The sequence below is a fragment of the Erinaceus europaeus genome, chromosome 2 (genome assembly GCF_950295315.1).
Source record: "Erinaceus europaeus chromosome 2, mEriEur2.1, whole genome shotgun sequence".
NCBI classification, from domain to species: domain Eukaryota; kingdom Metazoa; phylum Chordata; class Mammalia; order Eulipotyphla; family Erinaceidae; genus Erinaceus; species Erinaceus europaeus.
The window spans coordinates 114,097,692-114,103,387 of NC_080163.1; the positions used below are offsets into that span (position 1 = coordinate 114,097,692).

At 38.2% G+C, this 5,696-nt stretch overlaps 1 pseudogene; it reads right to left on the bottom strand.

Annotated features, from left to right (window-relative positions):
- Positions 1-272: 272 nt before the first annotated feature.
- On the bottom strand, positions 273-827 carry LOC107522936 (ubiquitin-like protein 5; annotated as a pseudogene).
- Between the last annotated feature and the right edge of the window lie 4,869 nt (positions 828-5,696).

Here is a 5,696-nt window from a genome sequence, read left to right on the forward strand (position 1 = left end):
AATAGATGGGATGGTGCACAGAATGAGATCCATCAGACTGTGCCATGCAGGAAGAGGAAGAGTCAGGGACACCCTGGGGACCCTGAATACAGTGGTCGATATGCAAAGCCTGGTATGAAGGAGCATGCTGTCTTCCAAGGCCATCTCCACTCCACCATTTTTTTTTCCTTTTTCTTTTTTAAGCAGGCTCTGATTGCTTTATAGAGCTGAGTTTTTAAAAGCAGCAGCACGGGAGCAATAGAGGTGAAAAGGGTAGCCACGGCATGGGAACTCTACTGATAGCAGAGTTCCAGATTCATGCCATCATGGATCTCATAGTCCCCCCAGGGACATGTGGTCCTTGAAGATGCTGTACTTCTTCAGGACAATCTTATCCCAGTGGGTTCCTGTTTGAATTTCCATCAGCTTCTTCGGGTTCCCAATGGTGTCATCCATGTTGCACTTTACACAAATTTTCTTTACCAGATAGTCATTGCAAACCACCTCAGTCATCTTGGGGCTCTGACACCACAATCTCTGCTGAACTGGGGATCAGAGGATTTTTGTATGATTGTGTTGTCACAGGTTCCCAGGAGAGCAGATGAAGAAAACTCATTTCTGAAGGTGGAAAAGCACCAGGAAGGACACCCAGTCACCTAGCAATGGAAAAAAAAACAATAACAGTTAATTTTGATCAACATGAAGAAAGAGGGGGGAAAGGGACATGCATATTTTAATAGTAATAATAAAATAGAATAGAGTAAAAAAAACCCACCAGTCAGTCTGCAACTTGGCCGGCTCAGGATTAGCTCAGGCAGCCTGAGCAAAGACAGCCTATTGTAAAAACAAAAAACAAACAAACAAACAAAAAAAACCTCCAGGTAGTCGTTCACAGGCAGGGGTGAGGTTCTGATTGGTCAGATATTTTGTCACTCAAATACAGCTCCAGCCACTGAGAGAGAAAGAGAGAGAGATAAAGAAAGAAAGAGAAGGAAGTCAAATAGGAAAAGAATTGCAATGACACCCCTGTTGAGCAAGGAATCTTAGTAAAGAAAAAAGCACAGTGGGGAGCCTGCTAGGAGCAGTTCTCCAGCCCCTGGGGTCTGGTTATAGGGTGGGTGGGAGGGGTGCGTTTCAGAAACAATCAGTAGATTTCTTTTCTTTTTCCTCTGTTTTCTAACTCAAGATTGAGCCACAGGACCCTTCCTTGGTGTCACACTTAGGACCCCTTATTCACCGACCTGCTGATGTCCCAGTTTCCTATCCTATCTGGTCACTGTTGTTGGAGCTCATGATGAAAACTTCATAATTTTTAACAGCTGAATAATATTCCATTGTGTATATATACCACAATTTTTTTTAGCCACTCATTTGATTTTGGATATCTGGGTTGTTTCCAGGTTTTGGCAATTACAAACAGTGCTGCTATGAACAAAGGTATATACAGATCTCTTCGGATAGGTATTTCTGTTTCTTCCTTGGAGAAGAATTGGTGGGTCATAGGGTAGGTCCATTTCTAATGTCCCAATAAGTCTCCAAATTGCTTACCATAATGGTTGCAGCATTTTGCACTCCCACCAGCATTGAAGAAGTGTCTCTTTTTCTCCACATCCTCTCCAACATGTGTCATTTCTGTCCTTTCTGATGTATGACATTCTCACAAGTGTAAAGTTTTTGCTTTTCACTTTGCTGAGGCTGTTGATCCATTGTTTTCAAGCTTCCATAATATCTCCTGAGAAGTCTGTGATAATTCTTGTCATGTTTTAGTCTAAAATTAAGGTGTATTTTACACTACTATCCCCTGGTTCCTATTTAGATTTTCACCTTTATCACTGATCTCCAGTATATTTATTATGATATGTGCTTCTAGAATGGCTTTGGAGTTATTGCATTTTTGTAATTGTAAATGTATATCACACATCAAATAGTTTAATTTCTTTCCCCATTATTTCTTCAAATACCACTTTTTGAATTTTGCTTTTTTCTCATCTGGATTTCAAATTGCACACATTTTTACAAACTGATGTTTTCTCATGAATCAGTAATTATCTATCCATATTAAATCAATCATTATTTTATTCCTCTTTCTCTATTTCTCTTTTTAAATATCTTCACTAATATATTGGATTTATAATCTGCTGTTAATGACAGCCTATGCATTTTTATTTTATCTACTACATAATAATATCTAGAAATTCCATTTATGTTTTCCAAATATGTCTTCACCATAGGTTTTTTTTTTTTTCTCAGTGTAATAGTTTATTTTTCAATTGAGGGAATTAATGGTTTAAAATAAATACAGTTGTTGTTACATGCATAAAATTTCTCAGTTTTCTGAAAATTGTTCTCCCCCCCAGTCTAGGTCCTCCTCCACTATCATGTACCGGTACCCAAAAGCACCCCCCCTCCAGAGTCCTTTACTTGGTTCACTAGCCCAATTTTAGTTTTCTTCCATAAACTCTGGTTTCAAAACTGTCTCCTAACTTTAAACTGGAACTTGCATATAATTTCCTCATTGATTCCTCTTCTCTGAATAATCACAGCTTTCATTTTTCTGTGCCCAGTTTATGAAAATAGTTATTGCATATATGCTTTGTAGATTGTTAATTTGTTTGCAAGGAAACAATTTCCATAGCAGTTGACAGTCAATAAAAGAAATATATGATTATGAATTCTGATTTAGCATAATACTGTAAATCCCAATTCAGTGCTTTGTTGTAAATATCAAAATACATTTACTACTTAAGTAAGTGGGGATTTTAGGGTAAGAGGGGGATTTGAGAGACTTTACCTTTCAAATTAAAAAAAATCAAGAAAGGTATGCATTTGTTTTAATAAAATTAATTCTAGAGAAGTTTAGGCTTACAGCAACATTAAGACGGTACAGAAATTTCCAATAGGTTCCATTTCCCCACATCTCCACAGTCTCTCCATCTACCAATATGCCAACAGATTGAACATTTTAACAAATGATAGATATTTAATGACAATTTATCACCACCCAGAGTCCACAGTCAACATTAGAATTAACTCTTGGAGTTATCCATTCTATAGGCTTAGATAAATGTATAATGACATGTAAATACCATTACAGTAGCAAAAAGAGTAGTTTTACTGCCCTAAAAATGCCACTGTATTCTGCCTATCTACTTTTCCCATGACTTCTGAGCCAGAAACAACTGATATTTTATTATTTCCATAGTTTTATTTCCCAAGCACATCTTAGAATCACACAGTGTGTATCCTTTCTAGATTATCTTCTTTCACTTAAGGGTGTAACCAAAGTTTTTCCATGCCTTTTCATAACTTTAGCATTTATTATTTTATCATTAAATAATAATCCATCTTATAAGTGAACAACAATTCATTTATCCACCACTTACTGAAGGGAATTTGAGTTACTTTTAGGTTTTGACAATTATGAATAAAGCTGCTATAGATCGTCTTTCATGTGCAGGTCTTCCAGTGGACAGAAGTATTCAGTGATATTAATATGTTACAAGGAGCACACTGATGTATGATATAGTAAAATTATGCTTGTTTTTTTGTAAGAAACTTCCAATCTGTCTTCTGAAATGGCTGTATTATTTTTCATTCTCAATAACAATGAAAGAGAGTCCATACTACTATACATGGTCTGGCTTTTGATTATTCTGATAAGTATTTGGTAGTACTTCATTGTCGTTCTAATCTACATTTTCCTAGTCACATGTGGAATATATTTTTCTAAATATTTTTTAAATATTTTATTTTTTTATTTTCCTTTTTTTGTTGCCCTTTTTGTTTTTATCATTGTTATGGTTATTATTATTGCCAGATAGGACAGAGAGAAATGGAGGAAGGGGAGACAGACATGGGGAGAGAAAGATAGAAACCTGCAGACCTGCTTCGCAGCTTGTAAAGCAAACTCCCCCTGCAGGTGGGGAGCCCCAGAGGCTCGAACCAGGGATCCTTATGCTGGTCCTCAAGTTTCATGCCATGTACACTTAACCCGCTACACTACATCCAGACTCCCATTATTCTATGCTTAACTTGAACCTGTATATCTTCTTTAGTGAGGTGTCTGTTAAAGTGTTTGGCCCATTTTTATTAGCTTGTTTTCTTATCACTAAGTGTTCTGTGTATATTTTGATTAATAGTACTATACAAAGGTGTTGATTGCAAATATATACTCTCTGTATGACTAGTTTCAGGAGGAACTTTTTTTTTTTTCCCCTCCAGGGTTATTGCTGGGCTCGGTGCCTGCACCATGAATCCACCGCTCCTGGAGGCCATTTTTCCCCCTTTTTGTTGCCGTAATTGTTGCAGCCTTGTTGTGGTTATTATTGCCATTGTTGACGTTGCTTTGTTGTTGGATAGGACAGAGAGAAATGGAGAGAGGAGGGGAAGACAGAGAGAGGGGGAGAGAAAGATAGACACCTGCAGACCTGCTTCACCGCCCGTGAAGGGACTCCCCTGCAGGTGGGGAGCCGGGGCTCGAACCGGGATTCTTACGCCGGTCCCTGCGCTTTGCGCCACATGCGCTTAACCCACTGCACCACCGCCCGACCCCCGAGGAACTATTTTTTATTAAAACAAAGACACAATTGGATTTTATTTTATTTATGTATAGTAAATGTCCTAAAATTTTACCAGTGAGCAGTAATTTACTTATACATTTTTCAGCTTGATGCTCATTGGAATAAAAGAAAATATGAGAGTTGTACATCCTTATCATTTTCTTTCTTTTTTAAAATTTATTTTATTTATTTATTCCCTTTTGTTGCCCTTGTTGTTTTATTGTTGTAGCTATTATTGTTGTTGTCATTGTTGGATAGGACAGAGAGAAATGGAGAGAGGAGGGGAAGACAGAGAGGAGGAGAGAAAGATAGACACCTGCAGACCTGCTTCACCGCCTGTGAAGCGACTCCCCTACAGGTGGGGAGCGGGGGTTCGAACTGGGATCCTTATGCCGGTCCTTGTGCTTTGCGCCACCTGCGCTTAACCCGCTGCGCTACAGCCCGACTCCCCCTTATCATTTTCTAATTCTTCTTGAGAATAGAAGAGGACCTTAGTTTGGGGAGAGATTGTTCTGTTGACATGTATATGGGAGATGAAAAACTATAGTCATGTGTCAACAATGTACTATAAGTCATTAACACATAAATAAAATGAAATAAAAAAGATTATCATTATTAAACAATGTTACTACTTCACGTTATATAGGCTGTGCACTTTATTACAAGTAATATTTTATACAGGACACATACTGAACTATTTATTCATATTATTCATATTATTATTTTATTGTCACCAGGTTTATCTCTGGGGCTTGGTGCTGACATTAAGTATCCACCACTCCTGGTGGCCATTTTTTTGCAGGCTTTATCTTCCCCTTTCTTTTTTTTTTTTTTTTTTTTATTTTATATTTATAAAAAGGAAACATTGACTAAGCCATAGGATAAGAGGGGCACAACTTCACAAAATTCCCACCACCAGATCTCTGTATCCCATCCCCTCCCCTGTTAGCTTTCCTATTCTTTACCACTCTGGGAGTATGAACCCAAGGTCATTGTGGGATGCAGAAGGTAGAAGGTCTGGCTTCTGTAATTGCTTCCCCGCTGAACATGGGCGTTGACAGGTTGATCCATACTCCCAGCCTGCCTCTCTCTTTCCCTAGTGGGGAAGGACTCTGGGGAAGCGGAGCTCCAGGACACTTTAGTGGGTTTGTCTGTCCA